Genomic DNA, 26916 nt, shown 5'->3' with positions numbered 1-26916 from the left:
GACTCTTATAGTTAGAAACTGTCTATGTAAGTCATATTAAACTACTTTTTTTGGAAAAGAAAATAGAATTCTTTGTATTAAGATTGGTTTTTGATGTGGACACCACACCTAATTAAGCACCATTCCTATAATCTGTGGCTATTTCTTCTATATGGGTCATGGGTCACTTTGCACTAAATGTCATTAAAATATTTTGCTAAGACCGAGTGCAGAGTGTTGAAAAATTTTATGTCTGAAATCAGATTACTGGATTTGAGTCCCAATTCCACCTCTTCCAAACTGTGAGACCTATATCACAGATTCCTGGGTTTTTATCAGTTTCCTTAGGTAACAGGGGGTAATAATAGCACCTCCCACAGAAAACTGTGAGGATTAAATGAAATAATTCATAAAAATACTTAACAGAGTGCCTGACACAGAGTTAGCTTTCTATAAATGTTATTTATGATAATTTTGGAGAAGTGAAAAGGAGATTTCTAAGTACAAAACCTATCTACTATAATCATGGATTTAGCAAACTGATTACATAAATGGAATTTTGCAAATGTAATTAAGTATTTATGTTAATTTGAATCAAACATATCTTATTGCTCATTGCATTCCCATTACTGGCATAGTGCATTGCATTGTACATAGTAGGTATGGAATAATTTTTCTTATCTGACAGACAGATGAATGATTTGATGGATGAATAAAAACATTACATGAGCATGTAGTTGAAACTGTAATATAAATAGGTAAGACTCTAATAGTTTTAAAAATATTATTTTATTCATTAATCATATAAAACTAACCATTCTTCTTTTTAAATATTTATTACATTAAAATGAAATGAAATATTGTTAGTCTGAAATCTCTGGACAGCATTGGTCAGACAAGGTCCACTGTGCTCAAACGCTTTGGCCTAAAATGGCTCCAGTTAGAATCTTCTTGTCTTATCCTGTCTCCCTACACATGCCTTCTTGGCTGATTTGTACCATCAGAGAGAAATTGGGCTCTGAAGCATCCCAGTCGACAGGGTAAGGAGAAAAAAGAAGGGAATGTGATGTAAAGTAAATATGTTGTTTATTTAGCATTTCTTCCTTGGAGGGACCACCTCTTTCCAAATCCATAGTCCTGGTAAAGCTATAAATACTATCCTGACCTCTGGCAGCCCAACTAAAAGGTAGACAGTAACTCTCATCTGGACAGCCAGGGCCCTTCACAAGGCATTTCTGAGAGTGCTAGTGGGAAAGACTATTTCCTGCTTTGGGGACATAAGGCTGACAGGATGCGAATTTGGGGCTGCCAGAGCCAACTTCCCTGACGACATGGAGGAAGCCCATATGTCTTAGGAAAGAATCAGGTCAGCCTTCAGAAAGAAATAGATCCAAGAAATTGAGAAAAAGAGAGAAACTTAGTAACTTTATTTGAAACCTTGAATGAAACTGTGTTTGAAACCATTTCCTACACCTCCTCCAGGAGCTTCCCACTTAGCTGAAGCCAATACACTCTCTTTTTAAACTCAAGTTTATTTGAGTTATATTTTTGTCACTTTTCTACAGGAAGTGTCCTGATTAATTTAACTAGGGAGAAACATTAAGATAACTTTGATTTTAATTCTTCCCTAGTGTACAAGAAAAGGGAAGGAAAAATTAAAAGGGAAGCCATGCTCTAGAACCAAGACATTTTCTTCTTTCAGTTAATCATACATTTATTGAGTGCTTAATATGTGCTAGGCATTTTTTTCTTAGGTGAGATTAGTTGCTTAGGTGAGATCCATATACAAAACGGGCAGATATTCTTGCTCTTGTAAAACTTACATTCTAGCAGGAAGAAGCAGAAAATAGTAAAACATAATAAATAACTATATTATTTGTAAATGTCATGTATTTGAAGGTCATATTTCCAGCAAAATGTGAAGTGGTATGGAAAAATAAAGTATAACAGGGTAAGTGTGGGTGTATTGGGGAGACTAAGGTAGGAATTTTGTATAGGGCGATCAGAGTAGGCCTATTGGAGAAGATGGGCATTGAGCAAACCTTTGAAGGAAGTGGAGGGGAAGAGCCTTCTAGTTGTAGGGGACAGCCACTGCAAGGGCCCAAGTTGAAAGCATGCCTGAAATATTCGAAGGTGACTCTAACAGAATCAGCACAAAGGAGAATAGAGGAGAAGATGCTAGAGGTGATGTAGAATCCTCTCCCAGAAGCTTTGGTGGGCCATTTTAGTTTTATTCTAAATGGAATGAGGAATAACTGAGAATTTTGAATAGAAGAGTGACATCATATGACCTCCAATTTAAAAGTATATTCTGCTGCTCTATTGAGATTAGACCTTGTAATGTCAAGGGCAAAGACAGAAGGAGGGAGACAGGAAGATATTGCAGTGATACAGATGTTGGTTACTTGTCCAGAGTGGACAACAGTGAAGGTAGTGCAGGATCACTAATTAACATGTATATTTGGATTGAAGAGCTTCCGTTATTTCCTTTCACATTTGGCATGGAGTGTGAAAGAAAGAGAGGAGATAAGGGAAATGTCAAGATTTCTGCTGGTATGGAGGCTTCAGAAGGAGTCTTTGGGGAAAGTTAAAGAGTTTAACTTAGGGCATGTTCTGTTTGAGACGTCCAAGAGATTCATAAGTGGAGATTTTTAATAGGCATTTAAAATATATGTCTGTAGTTGAGGAGTGAGATCTGATCTGGAAACATAATAATGGGAATTGTTGACTCACAGATAGGTTTTAAGTCATAAGACCAGCCAAGATCGCCAAGAAAATATCATTGTTGGGTAAATGAAGAGGACCAGGGATTGGACCTTGGGGAATTTTACATAAAGAGTTAAAGTAGAAGAGGCTGGCCTAGAAAAGGAAAATGAAATATGACCGGTGAGTTAAGAAAAAATACAAAAACGGGCACAGTATCTGAGAACGCTTGTGGAGAAAGTGTACTAAGGAGAAGAAAAGAATGAATGAAGTCAAAAACTAATGAAGAATCAAGTAGATTAGGAACTGAGAATTGAGCATTAGAATTAATAATGCAAGTTGTCATCTGGTGACCTTGACAAAGTATTTTTATGGTGCGTGGGAACGGGAATGGCAAAAGCATGATCAGAGTAGATGTAGCAAGAACGAGAGGAGAGGACTTTGAAACAATGAGCATAGACAACGGATTCAAGAAGTTTCCTGCAAGGGGAGCAAAAACATGGAGTGGTAGCTGGTAAGTCAAGTGAGACTTTTTTTTTTTTTTTTTTGCTTTTATTTTTCTTTCCTTGTAAGATTGTAGAGAATAACAGATTGTTTTTTTTCTGACGGGAATGACTTAACAGAAGAAAGAACAACTGATGATGTAAGTGAGAAAGGAGAAAGAGAAGTGCTGAAGTGGTTTCCTTGAGTATGTGAGACACAGGATGGGTCCTAATACAAACGTTAAACAATTGACTTTATAAAGGAACGTGGGTGGTTAATTTATGGTAGCAGGTGAGAATGCAGAGTATGTGGATATATGGATATAGATGTTAGTAAGTAGGTAGATTTGGGGATGGGGGTCTACAGAAGACTCAGTATTCTCATTGAATTAGGTACAAGGTTATCAACTGGGAGGGAGAATGTGGGAGGAGGTATTGGGAGTTTCTGTGAGAGCGGAAGATATGAGAAAGTCACCTAAGCAAGAAAAGAGAAAATGGATAGGCTAAGCAGAGTACAGGCACTTGGCAGCGTTAAGGGTCGATTTGAGATTCACAGCCATGCCTTCAAAGAGAGGTGATTAGTCAGGTTTTGTGCATTGTTCCACCTACCTTCAACTTTATGAACGCAGGCACGGAGTAGAAAGATTTGGGTTAATCAGCATTATAGTTTTACCAAATGAATACCGCAAAGAAAGAAAAAGCGGGGAAGCGTGTATATGCAATATAGTAATCATACTTGACCATGCACCATATCTAGGAAAGGAGGAAGCAAAGGATGTAAAAGGGACAGTGAAATTTTATAGGATCAATGAGTTTCAGGACCTAGTAGGGTTAAGGATAGTTGTAAGCCATTGTGCTAGAGTTAGTTAGCTGGAAAAAGAAAAAAGGTACTTGCTGAGAGTACTCAGAGTGCAACACAGATTATGGATGGGCAACTGGTATTGTAATGATAAGATCTAACATGTATGACCAAAGGGATGCATGAATGAGGTGTGAGGACAGAGGCTCATCGGAGGAGAGGTTGTTGAGGAAGTGGCAGGTGAAGGCACTGAAAGCATCATCTATTGTACATGTACATTGTAATTCCAACCAATTAAGGCAGAAGTGATATTAGTGAAAAATGGCAATAAGCAAAATACTGAAGTCATTGAGACATGAGGGGGAAATGGGTATTCTAAAAGAGGAGAATAAAACAATTCCAAGGGACCCCAAACTCCATCGGGACCATTCTGAGAGGAATGCTCTATCAGAACAATGAGCTATATTAAAGAAGAATTACTTAATGACATTATATCTGAGTCTCAGTGTCAGTGTGAATTCTTGATTTAAAATGAATTTAAGAAATTTGGGAAAATTTGGTTATTTGTGTTTAATTGGCCTTAATGCATCTTGGACCCAAAACCTCTGCCTAGATTTCAGGAATCGCTATGTGGTTTGTAAGGGAGCTGGTGATCTTCTGTGTCAGGTTTAAGAACTGAATTGTTTTACATACTGATGGCTAATGAGGAAAAGAAAACAGCCAACATTTGTCCATTAGGATATCTTTTCTTTCTTCCTTTTATTTTATTTTTTCTGTTTGAGAGGATGCTGCAGAGTATCTCTGAAGTCTTAACATAATTCATCAGTAGCTGATGAAGAGGGTAGTTGGGGATATGGACTATTTGGTCCAATTAGCTAATTTAGATGATATAATTTATAACATAAATAAATAATAGTCAGCTACAAAACAGATGCGTACTCAACTGAAACTCTGTTTTTCTAACAGAATTTAATTTTCTTCATGAGCTCTCATGTCCACTTGGCAGGGAAAACTTGAATTTCAACACCTTCAGGAATACTCAGTCTGATTCAGCAGGGTTGTTTTTTTTTTTCAGTCAAATTAAGCACTTTTTTCTGATTTACTGTCTAATTCTACATTACCACATCAGTACTGCCTCTTCCCTTCCCTCAGGGTTTCCTAACATCCATGCAGAAATACATGTCACTATGAAGGTGTTGGAAGAGAACAAGGCATATGTATGGTCTTGGGCATTGGTGGCAACTGATTCAGGTTTTTGGGATGACTTAAGGGAATGAGTGGCTGAGATAAGTGGAATGACAAGATCATTTGAGGAAGGCATTTCAAGGTACTGGAAAACTAGGATATTGTAAGAATCCTCTACATGTATGTTGAAATAGCAAAGAATTTATATTAGAGGTAACATTAGAAAAAATTATCATAGGCAGTATGTGTAGCTAACTTGGTTATCTGGAACTCCTGTAACTTTCTGGCACATAGATGGTTCTACAGAAGTTTGTGAATCTTCACTGTTACTCCAGGAAAGAGGACTGTTTCACAGAGACAATATTTTTTCTTTTTTAACATCTTTATTGGAGTATAATTGCTTTACAATGTTGTGTTAGTTTCTGCTGTATAACAAAGTGAATCAGCTATATGTATACATATATCCCCATATCCCCTACCTCTTGTGTCTTCCTCCTACCCTCCCTATCCCACCCCTCTAGGTGGTCACAAAGAACTGAGCTGGTCTCCCTGTGCTATGCAGCTGCTTCCCACTAGCTGTCTATTTAACATTTGGTAGCAGCACTAATTTTTGATTGGGTTCAGTAATAGAGGTACTGAGAAAACTGTCCAATCAGTTTCACCTTCAGACCACTGACATTATCTCCAAGAAGAGGACTGGCCATTTAGAGGTACATAGAGTGTATTTATGATGGAATATGGCCTGCTATGACTCTTGTTCAGCTCCCAAAGACTGTGACCATGGGACCCATGAATTAATCAACCACAATCCTTTAGCAGATTCTCTTGTGCTGGTTGTATTTTGGTCAAGAAGTTATAACTAGGACAGATGTAAAGAGTAAGAAATGTTTAAATTATCAGAAATTTAAAATTTTATGGCTGCATTTATTATCTCTGAATACCCACATAATTTTAAATGGTTTTGTTAAACCTACCAAGAACTTTCAACTCAGACAGAGGAGAGAGTGGAGATGATATTTGGTATTCCTGGTCCGTGACATTAGAAAATCCAGCATTTCTTTCACTACCTTGCTCATAGTGAGTGAAAGGATAGGGATCCCAGTTGCCCATTTTTCCTGCTTTTGGGTAGATGAAAAAGTGATTAGGACAGGTAGTGCTAATTAGTACTCACTTTCCATTCTCCTTCCTTTGTAATAAAATTCTCAGTAGAACATGGCCACCCAACTAAAGACTTTATTCCCTTTATTGCTTGATATTGTATGTGGCTCTTCAGCTAAGTTTCAACCAATAGAATATGAGCATGCGTAATGAGTACCATTTCTGAGTCCTGCCCTTAAAGAGAATAGGCATGAATTCCTTGGTCTCTCTCCCTTGTTCAGAAGGCAATTATGATGATAGGAATTGAAGCAACCATTTAGACTATGAGATGGAATCCACATGTTGAGGATTGCGAAGCAAAAAAGCAGAAAGAACTTGGTCTACAATATCAATCCTAGATTCCTAGTCTTGGACTGATGTGTGAGAAAGAAACAAACTTCCACTTATTTAAGCTGCAACATGTTATTTTGATCTCAGATTTAATAATTTAACTGATAATCTGACAATTATAGAAGAAAATAACTACTTTCTATGAGTATGTTTGAAAGGCTAATTGATTGGGGGTTATGGTACTCAGCATTAAAAAAAATCACTGTGACATTCAGGTTCAGCGTCATGAGATACAGAATTTGGTGGTTTCAGACAAACATAAGCTAGCAAATTAAAAGTCGTTTCATATTTGAAGGTGAAGACATTAGCATTCTTGTCTATGAAGTATAGCTAATGGTCAAGGGGGAGGCAGTCAAGCTGATGCATTGAATTCATCTCCTATTTCTGTTTACTTGTTGGGGAGCATGCGGACAGGACAAGAAGACCCAGGACTTTGTTAACCAGGGAAGCTCCAAAACAGGTAAAAGGCACCTCACTTCCTTCCTTGCAGAAAATAGAAGGAGTGAAAAGTCAGCTGTGACTCTTAGAAGGTGACTAGCTGATGTGGATAGGGGCAGGAATCTCACAACACTGACATAAGGAGAGCTCAAACTGTCTTCTATATTCCTTCACAAAAACAGATTAAGCATTTGAAACTGCAGAAACTGGTCAGTGCAGGTGGGCAAGGCACACAGTCACTTACTCATCCATTCATTCAGTTACATTTAACTCTGCACTTAATAAAGAATCTAAACTAACAAATAAGAATTCACTTCCATCCACTTCTTTGTACTACTGGTGGCTGGACTTGGGACCTAGTGATTTAAAAAAATAAATTGTACCACTCCACCTTAGGAAGACTGTATCCTAGAGCCTTACTCTAGCTGTAAGACTAGAGAATTTACAATCTATTGTGTTAAATGTTATATTACTTCTTTAAATAAAGGGGATTTCTAGTTTTCATGTATTAATTGCTAATGTGCTTGGGGATTCCCATTTTTTCAGAGATAAGTAATAGACTCTACTTTTCTCTGGAAAAAAAAGTGGGAATGCTATTTCCTGTGCTTTATTTACTTTATTGAAGTACTGCCCATCTTCCCAAATACAGTTCTGTTAAAGGAATCTACTCCGCCATTTGGACCTTTAGTAGAGCATTTATATTCACACTATTCTGTACTAAACTAAGCATTTTGACAGTCACTAATGGTACAGTAATAAAATAATAGGTCCAATTTTCTGGTAAAGCAAAGGGAGAAAATTGTTCTACTTCTTGGAAGTGTTGAACTAATTGGGAAAAATAGTTATGGTAATCACAATGGCTTATTCCGATAAGAAGTTGGTTGCAGTGATTTTATTTTTTCTTTTACATATTGATTATCTCTATCTCTATGATGGTTAATGAGATCAAATACTCATTTAATGATTGATTGTATTTTATCACTTAACAAAAAAATCTTTACAAGAGCTCTCACAAGGAAATCTTGTAATAAATTATTTCATGTGAACTCTAAAGACATTTGGCTATTTAGTTTATATAACATGAAGAAAGCTAGTACTATTAACTTTGGATAGGATGTGAATATAAAGACATCTGAGGAGTTTAAATAAATCGATTAATGGCAGATTAGGATCTTTATGTAAAAAATTGTTATATTTTGAAAAGAACTTGAAATTCATACAGTCCCTATTTTACATGTGCTGAATTTTTCAGAGGGGGAAACTGAACTTAATTTACAAGAAATTACTTTCTACAGATCATACAATGAGTAAGATTTGATAAGCTACAACTAGATATGATAGTATGATAGTATTATAGCAACTTAATCATTCTCAAACTATTTCTGTTCTTAAAGTTGGAATCTGAGTTGATTATTTCCTCTTGTCTTACATAGTTTGGAATACTTTAATTTTTTTGTTCTGTATTTTCAACCAAATCTTTAATCTTCCTTGCAGAGGTCATTGGAAATTGGAATTATTATATTTAGTTATTTCTAATATCCTATCGAAAGAATGTTTCATTTTGTTTTTGTATCTGAAATTGTAATCCACTTTTACAGGTGTGGAAACTGTATCACAGAGAGATTAAATAGTTTTCCTAAGGCCATACCTAGAAGAAGTTAGAGTTCGAATACCAGTGTTCTGAATCCAAAAGTTTATTCTTTTAGTGCTAATTCTCCTATTCTGGAAGTCAAGGACCTAATATATTTCCAAGGTGGGTTGTGATTCACTGGTCATTTTTTTGGTCATTTTAAGTCTTTTATTTTATATATATGGTGATTATATTCGAGTTGTATGAAGACTGATAAATTTTCAGCAGTGGTCAAAACTATTGAAGTTTTGCTGACAACTAACCTACTTTTTTTAAAAGTGGATGTAAAGAGGATATAGAGCTGGACCTTCTATATTGGTGTCCTCCGTCTAAATTCCTAAATCTAAGAAAACTCTTGAGCAGCTTGGTCTACTCTCTATGTTACTTATTTTCAAAAGATGCTGTCTTATGGGATAAGGAGAGCAGTCATACTGGCATTTCCCGACAGCAGTTATTCTTCGCATATGGTAGATGCCAGAAAACTACATGCTACTTGAAATGAGAGATATTATAAGCTGTGAGATAATGAAAAGGGTTTAGTAATCAAATAGACCTAGGTTCCAATGCTGGTTTTACCATTGATTACTGTGTGTACTTTGATAAATTAAGTAACTCCTCTGATCTTGCAGATTTAAGAATGGTAATATTTTTTAACTGTTACTCTTAAAGGGTCTATTCCAGGATTTCACAGATAATAAGTGGCCTCCATATGATTGTTTTCTTTCCTAGAACTTGAAACTAAACATGAAAGGGCATCCAGGGTTTGAAAGACAATGAAGAATCGATTATCTATTTTTACCAAATTATTTTGTTGCTTTTTATTGATATTTAAACCTAATCACACAGCTGTTGTAGAATTTTATTAAACTGGTCTCTAGTATCAGAAAGCTTACGACTTTTTTTCTGGCTCTGGCCCTCTCCAACTTCGATTACCTAACTGTGCCGAGTTTCAGTTTCCTCAATTGTGAACTGGGAAATATCTTCCTTACAGTATTATCCAAAGGATTAATTATGGATAAGTATTATAAGAGTTATAAAAACAAATTTTCAATTATATACTACAATATAAATGCACAGGGCACTTTTATTACTTTTATTATTACCATTGTTTCCAGTATTTATGACTTAGAAGATCTTTGAAAAGACACCTAACAAAAATTTACAGAACATTAATGTGCTTCCTATTTTTATACACTGAAGTTGACAAAATCAAAAAACAGTCTAGAGGAAAACACAAATGCAGGACTAAGAAAGGCACTTGCATTTTCCCTGAAATAAGTATGTAATTTAAGGATGTGCATACTGCATTATACAATGTGCAAATTTTTTAAAAAGAGAAAGAATGTAGGTTAAAACCTATGTTCTTTGCAATTCCGTAATCAGCCTTTTCAAATATGAGAAATTGTGACATTCTATTCGATAGTGAGTAGTCTGTTAAGAATTATCCTTTCAAAATTCTCATCCGGTTTTCCATAATTCATAACAAATCACATCTCCTATTTATGTGGGAACTGTTTGCTCCAAATGCCACCTCTTCCTTCTGATCTCTTATAATCACGCTGAGATGTGCTCGTGCTAGAGCATCACAGCAGTAACCACAGCCAAGAGCTCAGGATTTCTAAACCTGATTAGTTTCTGCAATTTATGTTTCATCATTGACATATCAGTCTTTAAATAGATTGAGGACTGTGCATGTTTGAAATGAAATTTATACATTTAACAACTGAAGAAGATCATTTATTTCTTCAAGAAATTAATTCACTCCTAATGAAGAATGAAAGACTGTCTCAATCATTCATCAGTGTAACCTTTTTCATCTCCTAGAAATCAACCCTTCATTTACAGGACTGTACAGAGAGTATTATTTTCCATAAACTTAATCATTATTCAGAATAATTACTTCAACTTTTTTTTTTTTTAATTTATTTATTTATCTATTTATTTATTTATTTATGGCTGTGTTGGGTCTTCGTTTCTGTGCGAGGGCTTTCTCCAGTTGCGGCAAGTTGGGGCCATTCTTCATCGCGGTGCGCGGGCCTCTCACTCTCGCGGCCTCTCTTGTTGCGGAGCTCAGGCTCCAGACGCGCAGGCTCAGTAATTGTGGCTCACGGGCCCAGTTGCTCCGCAGCATGTGGGATCTTCCCAGACCAGGGCTCGAACCCGTGTCTCCTGCATTGGCAGGCAGATTCTCAACCACTGCGCCACCAGGGAAGCCCCTACTTCAACTTTTAACTGGGCATTTTGCTTTAAACATTTTATTTCACCAAGTTATTGAAACATGAATATTAGACAAATTAAGAATAAATAACATTGGCATTGAGTTAGTACTCCATGAGTCATTCTTTTGTAATTTCCCCTTAAACACTCGTAATAACTTATTGAAAGGAAAGCACCTTTAACAAACACTAAGACAGAACACCTTTTTATTTAAAAAAAATTTGTTAAACTAAAATCTTATGTAGGTAATATAGTATTATACATAATGTTTTACAGAGAGAGAAAATCTGCCACATGAACCCTCTGACGGAATAGGCTTAATCCCTCTTTTACCCCCTATAGATTTAAGAGTCCAGGAATTGTACCAGTTTGAAAACTGGACCTGCATATTCTGGCGTGTGTATGTGTGCAACTGTGTGGCCAGATGTGGTTCTTGTCTATTTGCCCCACTTCTATCACTTCTCATTTTGCTAATATTTGGTAACAATATCAGCAACCAAAAAATAAGGCAGGATGTAGAAGGCCTTGGAGGTGGAATATTACCCTGTTTATTCCCTGTAATATTGGTCAGGAAGAGAAATGATGGTGCTTTATGGGGATTGCAGGTTTTATTGTCCATTATTTAGTGTCAGGTAATTCAAATTCATTTTGTTCCTTGATGTTCAAAAATCTGAACTGAGTTGATCCAAATATTGGTCACATTTCATTAATGTTTCCATTTACAACAACTCATTTGATCTTCAGATTTGTAAATTTAGATAATAAAATTATTCTTTGATGAAAATGTTTGAATTTAAAATATTACATTTAACAATATCATGTAATATTGAGTATGCATTAAGCATGAACTAACAGGATGTCATAATTATTTTATATGTATTATCATTTTTAATATTCCCAGTAACTCTATAAGAGAGATATGACTATTATACTTATTTCTCAAATGATGACAGTTGGGTATGGAGAGGATAAATATATTGCCCAATATTGCTACCCTGTGGGTAATGATAAGGGTAGTTCAAGTGGAGACCAAATTTGAGCCTGGATCTTCTAGTGCTCTTATCAGTGCTCTACTGCTTGTATGTTCTCTTCAGGGACACAAAGTTCTGCCTTTTATGTCTCCATTATCTGTCTTCCACATTTATCAACTTCTATGGAATATGTTTTAAGTCTTAGTACTTTTCTTCTACATTGTTACATACCAGCTTAAACTTTTCCTCCACATACAAATTCAATATTCAGAATTTGATACAGTTTAAAATCTTTGATGGCATGGTATTTTCCTTTACTTCATTTACCATTTCAGCTTCATTTTCAATTACTTCCTCAAGAATGGAAAGCAGCAGCTTTCTCATAGTTTTTTCCTGTTTCCTGAATTATCGTCATCATCATCATTGTCATCACTATCATTAACATCACCCTGTTACTTTTATGGTAAAACTAGTGTCTTCTATTGAGAACTTGCAATGTGTCTCACGGCTCCAATTGGAAATACCTCCATTTCTCTCATGATTTGCTGTGCCTTCAAGACTTGCCTCAGTTGGTCCCCAAACTCCATAATTCCTGTGGGTGTTATCATTTTCTAGTTGCAGTTATAATGTGTTTTCCACCCTGTTACTTTTTTCGTTTTGGTAGTTTTAGTAAGTTTTCACATGAGGGGCTAAGACACCTGCTTTTATGCCCCCATCTTTTCCTAAAGTCAAAGTTTCATGTCCTTTTGAAGCTTATTAAGAGTCCAGTTAGATTGCACTGAATTTTTTTTCTTCTTCCTCACAATAGAGCACTTTATGAGGGAGATAGTTGCAAGACTGTCTTGTAGTTTCAACTGACTTCTCTGTTTGCTCTTGTTTTTAATACATTGGGTTGGTGAAAGCTATTATTTAAATTTTACCATCCCAAATAGAGGCAGCAGGAGATGGGTTAGTTACCCTAGGGTAGGACAAATAACAAATAGACACAAATGGGTAATTTGACAACATGATAGATATTTTTTGATTGCTCCCATTAAGGTTCAGTGCAGTTCCATTTTGGGGCAGGAGAGTGGGGAGGGGGGGGAAGCTATATTTAATGTACCATTGGAGGACCCATGCTGGCAGTAGCTCTGTTATCTTTAACACATGGATTCCTGGGTTGCCATCAGTTAACAAGAAGTAGAATGATTTGGAGCAGCACAGGAAGGTTTTTTTTTTTTTTGGCTAGGTCTGGAAAAGTCACATATATCTGCTCAAATTCCATGTATTATAGCTGACTGCAAGAGAGTTGGGGAAATATTGTCTATATGTATTCCCAGAAAGAGAAGATGTTTTGTGGGAAATACTTGGCAGCATACTTTATTCTGTATAATTTTATACTGCCTATTTAGAAGTCTGTCACCTTCTCTATGTGGGTTTCATAACTGTTTGCACAGTGTATATGCTGGGATCAAGTGCTACCTTGATCTTCCCTTCTACTTGTAGCCTCTATTGTAAAAGATCCTTTTCATGGGGCCTCCACACAGGGAGATACTTTACATGGATAATGGAAAGATTCTCAAATACCATCCACTCCCAACTTCCAAACTCTGTTTCCAATGTCTGTACATCATTTGTGGTTGTATTAGTTGTGTTGGGGACTGCCCTCTTAACTTTTCAGCACACTCCTTTTTCAAAGTTTAGAGACAAACATTAGTCTCTTTCTTGCAGAAAATAAGTTCTATATTTAGGAAAAATATTTAGAACTTTCTTGGTTTCAACTCTACAGTAATTCTTAGGAGTAATAGAGTTTTCTACTTTTTTGATGTATCATTTAAGTGGAAAATCAGGATGGGGGTTAGTCACCTTCTCATTTTGCCTTCTTGCCTGGAAATAAGAAAGTAAAATAACATTTATGCAAAGGTTATTCTGGTTTTCTCAAGTTGCTCATTGTGAAGGATTTTATGATTGAAGAATGCAAGCAAACCTTCATATATCTTTTGTTTATATTTTCATTTAGGCTTATTAATTTGCTTAAATTGAGATATACTTAAAGTCTTTAATACAGATAAAGACTGTGGGTCATAATTTTGTATTCTAAAAATATGAGGATTTCCATTATTGGGAAGATACATTAACAAAATATAATTTCCAAAGAATTTAGGAGTCCTGTGCTGCCATAGAAAAGTTTTGCCCCAACACGCTGTGGAAAGAGACGTAGGATGAGTTCCTATCTTCTCAGTGCAGAAGAGGTGAATGAATATGACACCCTCTGGATTGTAGATATGTGAATGCTGCAGTTAAGGCTTTACTCATTTCTTCTGCCTTTATCTAGATTGTGCTGCCTTAGGTGAATAGCAAAGATGTGGTTAAAGTGTGTAATGATATTCATATTCAACCTTGGCAAAGTAAACTCAGAAGAATTAGGCTCTGATTTTTTGTTATCGTATTTTAAAAGTACAAATACTATTATGCTTAAATGGAAAAGACTTCTCCATTTGATATTATTATGCATAGCATTTAAAAATTGTGTAATGTTTCAATATCAAGTACTTTTCCTTGGCAAACTATTAATAGCTTGGACATGTTTTCCAGATTTTAGGCATACTTTGTGTCCAGAAACCTTGCGTCTTCTCACACAATGGACATGCCAGCCTCAGGAAACAGTTTGGTGACCATTTTCTTTAAGGCCCAGAACTAAACTAATCCTGAATCAACTTAATTCTGTTATTTCACTGGGTATCGTATCTTTTTTATTCTGCAATCAGAAGCCATCAAAAAATGAGAATATTTTTATAGTAGCATGAACTTAATAGGCTGGGAGAAAGCCCTGGGGGTTCTTTCTGTTTGGCTGAGAGTTTTCTTGTCTGTTAATTTTTTTAAAAAATTTATTTCATTTATTTTTTAAATTTTTGGCTCTGGTGGGTCTTCGTTGCTGCACACGGGCTTTTCTCTAGTTGCGGAGAGCGGGGTCTACTCTTCATTGCGGTGCATGGGCTTCTGATTGCAGTGGCTTCTCTTATTGTGGAGCATGGGCTCTAGGCACATGGGCTTCAGTAGTTGTGGCACGTGGGCTCAGTAGTTGTGGCTTGCGGGCTGTAGAGTGCAGGCTCAGTAGTTGCAGCGCACGGGCTTAGTTGCTCCACGGCATGTGGGATCTTCCCGGACCAGGGCTCGAACCCTTGTCCCCCTGCATTGGCAGGTGTATTCTTAACCACTGTGCCACCAGTGAAGCCCTTCTTGTCCATTTATTAACATCAAGTTTGAGGAATCTTCCTTTCATTTTGAACAATTTGGCTTTCTTGGGAGGGACTTGTGTAGTCTCTGCCCTTCTAAGTTCTTGGCTGAGATCCCTCTTAATAAAAAGACAGATTAAGAGGAGAAAAATAAATTTAATTATGTACATATGGGAACCCCACAAAGATATGCGACTCCAAGGCAGCCAGGCAAGTGAGGCTATATGCTATCCTGAGCTAAGGAAATGGGCAGAGAAGCTTCAAAGGGGGAGGAAGGCAATTCACATGAAGGTGAGAAGAGCAAATATTTGGTAAATAAATGTTTGTCCTGCCATACAGATAAGTCTTTCAGATGAAAGAGTTATCTCTGGTAATAGCTGTCTTCCTGATATAAGCCCCCTTTCTAATTTCTTTTAGACAGTTAAGGGGGAGATAATAAGTTTTTCCTGAGTTGTCTGAGTCTTGATTGCCTTCAGCTCAAAATAATCCACATGGCAAATTGGCATATTTTGTGGTGGCACATTGTGCTACCCTTCACTTGTAGGCATTTCCAAATACCTATCTCTTTAACCTCATTCCCTTCTAAACAAGATAGATAGGAAGAATAAAAGATCCTAAAAGATTCTAAAATATTTAGAGTATTTCAAGAAAGAAAAAGGAAGAAGATAAATAAAAGAGAAAGACAGATGCCATGTTAACTAGAAGTAAAGCGTTTTAATCTCAGACACATAACAGAACTCTTTTCAGGCTTATAAGTAGTTAGAGAAGGTGAAGACAACATCCATTAAACCACTCTTTTGGCCTCAGCAATTGACATTCTGACTACCATTTGAAGATGGTTAAGGCAGAGACAGAGATATTGACTCATTAGTACTAATGTAGAATGTTTTTATAAAGCTCATCTAACAATGATAGCAATCCTGTGAAGTAGGTCATCTTATTTTTATGCAGTATTTAAAAGATATTAAAACTAAATGTCAGAAGTGTGAGGGATATTCAAGACTGTGCAATTAGGAAGGTCTCGAACCAATATTATTTCTGACAGTTGTTCTTGTGGTCATTGTGAGCTATTGCATTGCCAACACATTTGACAAGAGAATACAGAATTTTAAAGAACCAATTTAATTTAGGAACATCAAGACCATAAGAAGGGTGTAGCAATACAGAGCCAGAAATGTAGGAGAGCAGAATTTCTACTCCATAAAAAACATACTAGTAGAGATGGCAATGTTTTGGGTCTCTGTTAGTCTGGAGTGTAGTCAGGGAAGATCTGGGAACCTAGAAAATAGAAAGTATCAATTAGTACCATGTTTGTGTATATAACATTTCCCCTAATTTATTTAATTAATTAATTTATTTATATTGAAGTATAGTTGATTTAAAATGTTGTGTTAGTTTCAGGTGTACAGCAAAGTGATTCAGTTATACGTATATATATCTATTCTTTTTCAGATTCTTTTCCCTTATAGGTTATTACAAAATACTGAGTAGAGTTCCCTGTGCTATACAGTAGGTCCTTGTTGGTTATCTATTTTATATATAGTAGTATTTATATGTTAATCCTAAGCTTCTAATTTAACATTTCCCCTAGTTTAAAAGAGCATGTGCTTTGGGATCGAAAAGACACTTTTGAGTCTTAGTACTATTATAAATTTGGTATGTATTCATGGAGAGTATATGTAAACATTTTGAGCCTAAATTTCTTCCTTTGTTTAGTAGTGATGGTAATAATACTTAACTGCTAGTATTACTGTGAATAATCATATAGTGAGTTCTACATAACTTTAGATACTGTAAATTGCTGTCAATTACTGTTGATTTTATCAACAGCTCTAACAGTCTAGAATCCTACAGTTTTTATAATAATTCCTATTTCAGTATTTCCACAGATATTTTCTACTATGATGAACTTTGGAAACTTATCTGCTCAAGGTTCTACTACCTTCCAACTGTGATACCTTAATCAAACCACTCTGATACTTTTTTTTTTCAAACCACTCTGATTCATTTTTGTTTAAATTGAAATATAGTTAATTTACAATGTTGTGCCAGTCTCTGCTGTACAGCAAAGTAACTCAGTTTTATATATATATATATATATATATATATATACATACATATATATATATATATATATATACATATATATATATATATATATATATATATATATATATATATTCTTTTTTTTCCATTATGGTGTATCCCAGGAGATTGGATATAGTTCCCTGTGCTATACAGTCGGACCTTATTCCTCACCTGCAATGAGGAAATATTTGTGTTGGTTTCTACGCGTTAGATAAAATAGCCGCTTCTCCCAGTGTTGGAGTAGTCTCATGTAAGATATGAATTCTGTTGTTTAGACTGACCTGGGCTCTTGCTTGTCTCTTACACCTTTGTGATTGTCAAGCCACATTCTTTGCTCTTTGTGGCTCCCAGTATTTGAGAGTTTGCCAACATCTCTCAGTGTCCCAAAGGGGAGGATCTCAGTTAGCACCTAACTGTAAACTGATTGGAAGGTAGACCCACAGGCAGCAACTTTTAAAGTATGCAAATAGACCTCTTTCAAGGAAAGACTCTGAGATAGGCTACTTCCTCTGTACTGAGCCCTGGAGGGATAGCCAGTTAACTGTTTCTTTGTTTGCTGTACACCTTGGGACCTGTTTGACCAATGCAAGCCCCACTGGCCAAAGAACCAGTTGTTCAAGGGGTGTGTCCCTGGTGCAGCAGCCACTAAAGATTGTGACCCAGGCACGAGCTCAAGCTTCTTCCAGGGAGATACAGGCAACTGGAATGGGCCAGAGAGAGAATGCAAAGACAGCGCCCGCTGGCCTCCTCTGTCTCCAAGGAGGATAACAGTCCCTAAAAGTGTGCTAACTTAGAAGCCTGACCTTTTAGGCAGCAACTCTTAAGGTATGAAAGTAGACTTTTTCAGGGAAAGACTGGGAAATGGCTGTTTTATTGCTTGCTCTCTACCCGCTGAGCCCTGGGGGATAAACACAGAGTCATCGTGAGCCATTAGGAACTGTTTCTTTGTTTCTATAGTCTCATGGGTCTTGTGGATGCAAACCCCATTGGCTTTCAAAGCTAGGTGGTTTGGGGGCCTGTCCCTCAAGTGGAAGTCTTAAAAGTTGGGGTGCTGGATGTTGGGTCCAAACTCTTCACACCTCAGGGAAAAGCTGGGGGTTGTAAGTTTCTTTCTAAAGTGTATGTCACTGTGCCAGGGTGAGGTTTTATGGCAAGAGTGTGTCTCAGCCTTTTCTACCCATTTCTATGTGTGTACTTTCTCATTCACCTGATGTGAAGAACTTTCTCAGCTAGTTTTGGGTTTCTTCCAGAGAAATTGCTCTGTATGTAGCTCTGTATTTGGTGTGTCTGTGGGAAGGGGTGATTTCAGGATCATCCCATGTCACCATCTTGGACTGGAACCTATGTGCATGTTTTTATGAATCCACTGTTTTCTTCTGTATCATACCATTCTTACCTTTGTTCCTCTGTATTTAATGTGTCATTTTCTTCTGAATATCCTATAGATTTTCTTTTGTCACTGAATTTATGCAATTTGGCTATGATGTGTTTTGGTGTACTTTCTTATACTACGGGTTTGTTGAGTTTCTTCCATCAGTGAGTCTGTAGTTTTCATCAAAATTGTAATTTTTCAGCCATTTTTAAAGTGACATCTCATAAGGGGTATTTTCAAAGGCATTTTGAATTCCTGAAGTTCATGCATTTCCAGATTTGTGAAACAGCAAATGAAACACAAATAGTTTGGACACTCACATTTCAGGGAAGAAATTCTATATGATTCAATTAAGTTCAACACGCTCCTACTGAGTGACTGTTGTGTTCTTAGGTGCCAGACTGTGTAGACACCAGTCCTGTGTTAAGGAAGAAAAAGGTCTGGATTTGAAACACTATACTTTTGACAAGTTCAGACAGAAGCCAATAATAATCTGCATAAAAACCTCGTTTCAAGGAGGAAAACTGTTCAACAAGGAAGAATATGTGGCATGTAAATGGTGAATAACAGAATGAATAACCAAGTCAAGGGAAGAGAAGTTGCAGGTAGTACTGGAACAGAGGCACCAGCATAGCCTAACACATTTTAGTGACATTTAAGAACATCAAAGCAAAGGGATTATTTGACATCTAGTGTCACCTACGCCACTCCCTGATTGAGATATTTTTCTCATTGGTACCACAGTGAAAAGGTATTTGTGGCTGGCTCCAGAGATGAAATCATCATTTCTAGAAGGGTAAGGAGAAGGACCTGAAACTAAGGCCCAAAAAATTTTTTCTGTTTCTCCCCCTTCCCCTTTCAGGGGCTCCAATTAGACATATATCATGTTGGTTGAATTTTCCCCACAATTTAATTCAAAGTTAACTTTTTTCCAGTATTTATCTTTCTTTGTTTCATTTTGGATATTTTCTGTTAATGTGAACTTAAGTTCACTAATCTTTTCTTATATAATGATTAATTGTCTTAGTCCCATACAGTGTGCTTTTCATTCCTGACATTGTAGTTTTCATTTCTGTAAGTTTGATTTTATTCTTCTTTATATCTACCATTTCACTGTATAATATGTTTAGTCTTTCTGCTAGCTTCATGAACATATGGAATAGCCATCACAACTGTTTTAATGTCCTTGTCTATTTCTATGATTTCATTTCTGGGTTACTTTTGAGTTTCAGATTTATTTTTAGTACAACATTAAGATAAATTATAAGTCATGTATTTTCTATTACTTGCTCTAATTTTCCTGTGGTTTCTCATTCTCCTGGTAGCTAAGAGGAAGTAGGGGTATGTACAACACCTGTATTTCAGTTCAATCTGAAAAGTTTAATCAGAGCAAAATTTTGAAGATTCTCACTTGGTACCTGATTAGGCTTTATGGATAAAAATCCTCTCTGATTTTATTATCTATGACCTACCTTCCTCTATGTCATTCTAACATGGCCATTGGATGTATCAAGAAGGAGAATTGCTCAGGCAACCTCATCATAGGGGAAGAAATACGGGATCCTTTGGTTTTATGTAACCATTGGATTTCTGCATTTCTTTCCTGTGAGGTGGTAGGTTAGAAATGTTCTTTGAGCTGGGACCATAACATGTAGCTGTTCTGCTAGCATCTTCTAGTTAAGTCTGTGTTGATGTAATTCATTACTTGTTTTCTTGGTTTAGTCAATACTAGGTGGTATTTCCATTTGTTCTAATTTGTTAGAACTTATTTGTTCTTACCTTGGATTTTCCTGGGTGTGTCCTGCCATACTTTCTACCAATCATAGTTTTAAATCATAGACACCACAGTGTCTTATGTACCATTACCTTACCCTAACTATAGTCCAATGGTTCTCGACTCAGTTATCTTCATTGACTTGCCTCAAGAGAATGTGGTAAACTCTGGGTCCTCTCTGTGTCAGTTGGGAACTAAAGATTGCTTAGATAAACTAAACTTGGATCCTTCCTTGGCCAAACTATCTTGTGCTACTGAGGCAGGAGATAGATGGGCTCCAGGCTAGACACTTAAAACTGGCCTCCTGTTCACACTTCCTGGGGTGAGAAGAAGGTGGGCTCCAGGCCAGACATTCATTACCAGCCCCCTGTTTACATTTCCTGAAGCAAGAGACAAACGGGCTCCAGGACTACATATTTATGACCTGACTGCTGTCTATATTTTGAGATCTGCACCTCGATATAAAAACCAGCAACAGAAATAGGGTAAATAACCAGATATTGGACATTTTTATGGCAGGGACAGATTGGGACTAAACCCTGTTAAAAGATCAAGAGGTCATACATTTCCCATCCTGGGGCAAGGGAAACATTGCACATACGCAGAAAGGCTCCTTGAGGGTCAAAAGGAGGGGGCACCACCCCATAATATGTGATGCTAAGGCCGTCCCATAGGCCTCTGGGCTGTAATCCATCTTGGAAAAAAGTTGTGCACGAATATTGGGGAGGGTCCTAGGGCAGGGCAGGTACGGAAAAAGAAACCAGATAATTGGCCAAAGGTAAACAAAGACCCGGAAGAACTGCCCTATATAAGTGACTTAACGGCCTCTTTACTGCATGCCTCCTCATTAGGGAGGACGCCCACACCCTTTCTCTCCAGGTATGCATCTCTGCCTTGCCTCTATCTTAACTAAACAATTTCTCTGTGTGCTCTCCCACTTGTTGTTGTGCTATGTCTCTAATAATAAACTCTGTACCTGTTTTTACAGTTTTGCCTCTGAGAAATGCGTTTTCCCCTGGGAGCCAGGGGGTGTGGTGGCTAGGATTCCTGGTTTTCATCCAGGCTACCCAGGTTCAAGTCCTGGGCAGGGAATTAAGATCTTGCTTCACGCCACCACTTACTGCTGCCTCTCCGAGATCACTACCAAGTATATTCTGAAGAAACTCAGCTCCAAGTTGGTAGAAGGATAGAAACTTTCCAACAAGTAGATTAGCAGGCCCTTCTGTGCCTGCATTTGTTATCAGTATATGATACACATGTACTCTTTAGGACTTCAGTTTGGAGATGAGAGATAGAAATATTGGGTTGGCCAAAAAGATAGAAATATTGGGTTTCCATCTTATGGAAAAACCCAAACGAACTTTTTGGCCAACCCAATACGTACTTCATTACAATCATTCTCTATTACTTTTCTTCTTCATAAAGGCATTTGGTAAGATATGCAAGAAATTCTATGTTTCTTCCCTTTCCAGTCTAGCTAGACTTTGAAGGGTAAATTTTAGGTTTCATACTTTCTCTGGTCATATTATTCTTTCTGACACTAGCTTCATGGCTTTACCATAATTATGAGTGGGTGGGACTTAAAGGAGAGACTGACTTAATGACAAAGAAGCATAAATCAAAAGACATGTAAAAACACTATAATTGTTCTCAGAGATAGAAAATTTAAATGTATAAGTATGTATAAAAACAGTCACTGCCTCAGTATTATTCCAGAAAGCAGGCAATTAGAAGGAATAGTTCCAAGTGAGTCTCATATTACAATACAGACAGAAGTTTATCAGGAGCTTTTATCAGAACTCTAAATTCACTCTGATTTATGTGGAACACTAACACAGCCAGCTGTGCATATTGTTCTCAATAGCAAATGCTTTTGTGGGATACAACAGAAATTAACCAGTATCCTAGGGGTGATGGCACATATAAATGTGATTCCTTGAAGCCATTTGATCAATCTGATCTTAGTCAAGACAGCATGACTAAAAAATTGGAGGAAATAAATATCACTAGGGAAACCTTTGGGAACTTTGAAAAGGTGGTAGTTGTAGCTGACATTTGGTATGTCATACAACCATGAGAGTAAGAATGGGGTCATTTTGACTGTGGCAAACTAATATATCTTCCACTCTACCGTAGTCTGTTTCTCTTTAGATTCTTCTGATACAGTGCTGGAATTTTGGAAGCTATACGTCATAGGGCAGTCAAAGATTTGGCATTTGCCATTTTTATCATCTCTAGTTCTTCTGTTTTTACCAATGCATAAAGTGGCAGCTATATCATTAAGACCCATTAAATATCACAACACTAATGCCCACAAGAGAGGGTTTGCTGATGTTAATTTCCCTTGATGTCTGCCCCAAGACAATCCAGTCTTGCTTCTAACAACCTCATGGTTTCTGTTGTATGCAGCATTTCTTGATACATGTAGAGCAGATGACTCTTAACACTGAGCACCCTTTAGCCTTTGATGTCCCATAGATTTGGAAGATAAACAGCTGTTTCAGTTTTTCCCCAACAGTTTTATTGCAGCATACTATAATCTCAGGAATCAGGCATGAATGCATAGGACTGTTCCAGAAGCCAAGCTCAGTGAAAGACAGAAGGCTGTTTTGAGAATCACTAGTCCCCTCTAACTCTTGTGAATTGCTTCTAAGTCAAAGTTATAATTCTCAGAGGTCTTCTCCTGTAGTTAATACTTCAGTGGAAGTATTTTCAGTCCCTTTTGCTTATCTTAACTCAATCCTTTAGACATGTCCAGAGGTAGCAAAAAATTAGAGAAAATATATTAACCAAAATGGATAACACTGGGGAAAGAGCAAACTTCAGGTAAGAGGAAATCAAGCATTCTGTTTTTTGGACATTTAAGTTTGAGCTTTCTATTAAGGTAATTCATTATGAAGCAATAGTAACTGGAACAGACAATACAATACAAGTGTCAACAGCAAAGCAGAAGTCTCGTTACTTCCAGAGAAATAGTCCAAGTGTCTGCACATCACTCCACGCTTAGGAATGTGTGGCTAAGAGATGAGATTGAGTCATGAGCTGTATCAGCTCAGGGAAGCCATAAACTCTTGGGTCCTTTCAGGTATTTTGCATTGCTAATCACATACCTTATCCTCTAATGCAGCTATATCTCCCAATTACAAGTTAATCAGTAGACCTTTCAGTGAATATAAGTGCTTGGTTTTGTACAGTAACTTTGGCTTGAATCTCATTTATCTTGAATCTGGTATGGTCTTATAAATTCTTTGAATCAATACTGTATGTAGGGTTCAACAAAGAGTCAAATCCTCAAGTGCCCCTAAAATTAGAGAACAGACACATATATGCTATTAACCTTTTCTTTGAGCAATAATAATATGGCAACAACAATGATAGGTATCCGTTATTGAAAACCTACTATGCATCAGCCTATATGTTAAATATTTCATATACTTATAGCACTCAAACCTCACACAACCCTGGAAAAAATAGGAAGATTCTTAGATGCAAGCTAATGAATAAAACTCAGAACCTAAGATAATATGTCAGCTAGCTTTGGCTGTGTAACTAAACATACCAAAATGTAAAACAACAGTCGTTTCATGTAGCTCATGCTTCTGCGGGTCAGCTGAGTGATTTTTCTTGTCTAGGTTGTCTTGACTAATTATCTGGCATCAGGTGGTGGGTCCACTGGCAGCTAAGTGATTTAGGATAGCCTTGCTTACATGTCTGGTATAGGGCAGCTTGTCAGCAGGGCACCTACATCTCCATCACATGGCCTTTCCAGAGGCTAACTTGGGTTCATTCGCATGGTAGCCTCAGGGTTTTAAACCCAGCAAGCAAGAAAACCCCAATGCGTAAGCTCTTTCAAATTAATATCCTGTTTGCCAAACCAAGCCACGTGCCAAGCCCAGAGTCTGTATTCTTAGTCCTCCAGAGTCTATAGAGTAGAGGACATTCCAAGAGAGTAGATAGAAGTAGGGGAGCATTTCAATCATTTTTGCAGACAATCTGCCGTAGGCAAAACTACCTATGAGATTTTGGGGATGGAATTGAGGAAGTCAGAGAAGTAATGAGACATTAGACCCTTCAATAACTACAATAGATGTGGCACAGCCAAGCATATTCTCTTTGTGGGAATTATTGACCTCATAGGGGAGTTCTGAAAATGGAATGCATATGTGCATTGCTTACTTCTTATTCTGTGCCAGTTTTCTAGATTCTGATCTTGGTTATAGATATGCTTATATCGAGAATCCAAAACATAGCTTACTCATTTTATGACACCCATCTAAGATTCTAAATTCAAATTATATTCATATAGGTAAATAAAATGCAACTTTAAATTTTCCCACAACTGATTTGGTCTTCTTTATTTCGTCTAATTTGTGTCTTTTTCACATTCCTTTGCCCCCTTGCTGATTTGTAAATGCTTGTTTATCTTTCACAAAGCCTTTTCTTAATCAATATTGATTGAGAGAGTTAATGTATGAATGAAATTGAGTGTCTGACAGCTCATTAAGGTAAACATAAGATTAAAATTGATGTTTTATATAATAGCATAAACATTTAGGAACTACTACATATGTAGTATTATCACTACTCTTCCTTTCTTTTGCTGAAGAAAATATCCTTATTTTTGTATACTCAAACACTCAAGCCTGTTAAGTAACTACCTTTTCAAAAGTGTTCATTCTCTTTCCCTCCCTCCCTCTCTCTCTTTCTGTATGTGTGTTTCTAAAGTATTGGTAGTGTTATTTCAAATCCAGTTCAGTTCCTCAGGTTGGCACAAACCATCATCAATCATAAGAACTAAGATTTGTAAATTTGTATTCAGGGCATTGTGATGAGCTCCTTGTCCCAACTTTTATATTTTAAGAGTCTGCATCCTTTTGTCAGTCATTTATATTCCTTCCCACAATGAGGGCAGAGAATTCCAGTGTATAATCAATTAGCATTTATAGAATATCCACCATGTGCCTGGCACCATCTTTAGTGCTTTCACAGTTCTAACCAAATAACAACTCATTATACTGTTGTTGTCTTCACCTGTATTCACCTTATCCTTGTAGAAGCTTATATTCAAAAAGGTTACTTGTCTTGTTCATGGAAGGACAGAATTGATCGAGTAATATACGAAGAAATGTATTTTGAAGACATTAAGCTGTTGAACACTACTTAGTACATTGGTTCCTCACTTCCTTATAAATTGTCATCAAGATAATTGGAATGGGCAATATGTAAGCTAGGAGAAGACTAGTCTAAGAAATGGCGTTCTAAAGGAGCTTTCCCTAAGTTGCTTTGCCTTTGGCTATGATTTGGTTCCACTGACTACATAATGGGAAGAGGTAGATGAGTCTCTACTTTTCTCCTTCTGCACTAGCCACATGGTAGATAAATTCTAACATAGAAACTCAATTCAAAGAGAAAACAATAGGTCAGATCTATACATTGACCTTTCTCTTAATTTTTCTAGCCAGCGTGTTCTACAACTAGCTACTCTAAGAATAAAAAATATAACTCCTAAAAACAAAAATTAATAATAATAATTATATTATTAATAAGCCGGGGGTCATCTAAATCCAAGTTTAGGAAGTAAAAGTCTGTAAAGAAAACATAATCTTCCAGGACAAAGTCTGCTGAAAGATACATTCAATTTAAATTGATAAACAGAATACAGTTTCACTCTAAGAATACAGACTCTGATAGTTTTATTGCACTCAGGTCTTCACTAGGAACAAAGAGCCCTTGCTTTACATTTGCATAATAAAAGGGCTTGCTGAAATGTACCTTCCAGAACAAAGGGACTTTCTGCTAGTGAGGAAAAATTCAGATTTAATACAGAAGGCAGATATTGGTAGAAATTTTTAAACTTCAGCTTTCCCTAATACTGGCTTTCAATCCTCCTCAGATTTACTCGTCACACACAGGAGGGTCTCATACAGAGTATGTGTACGTGTGTACAAATATGTATACAGGTGTATGTATTCTAACGTGCATGTGTGGGTATGTGACCGTGTGTGTTATTGTGTATGGCTATGTGTACATGGGTATGGGTATGTGATCTTGTGCTTGAATGTGTATGTGTACGTGTATAGGAGTGGATCTGCAGCAGTGCATTAATAGAGATCATCTACAAGTGTTAGAGTATTGCTGATTTTTTAATGCTTTTAAAAAAATTTTCTTTAAAGTGATCATGTGTTGCTTAGGTAATTAAACATGAAGAGCTATTTCAAAACGTTAAAAAAGATCTATTGATTAAAAGCTTCCATCAACAAACTAATTAGGAGGAGTAACATTTACATAGCAATAGAACAAATTTATCTCAGTACCTCCTTCAGCAGTTGGGCTCTTCCTTTGGAGACTGGCCTCTAGCATCCCCTTGCATTAGGAGAAATTCTAAAATGTGCACTGGTAAAACTCAGCTCCCAATCTTTGTTAAAACCACCTTTCTTACTTAACTTTCCATTCCAAATATTTAAAATATCTCAATTTTCCTTCCTCTTCTAGCGTTTTGCATCCTGCTTCATTAGTAAGAGTTTATTAATAGATTTATATCCACTAACTTGGTGAATGGGCAACTCACATTTCCA

This window comes from Eschrichtius robustus, chromosome 7, assembly GCF_028021215.1.
Source record: "Eschrichtius robustus isolate mEscRob2 chromosome 7, mEscRob2.pri, whole genome shotgun sequence".
In the NCBI taxonomy this organism is placed as follows: domain Eukaryota; kingdom Metazoa; phylum Chordata; class Mammalia; order Artiodactyla; family Eschrichtiidae; genus Eschrichtius; species Eschrichtius robustus.
The sequence above is the reverse complement of the archived record's forward strand: the minus strand, read 5'-3'. Positions refer to the sequence as shown.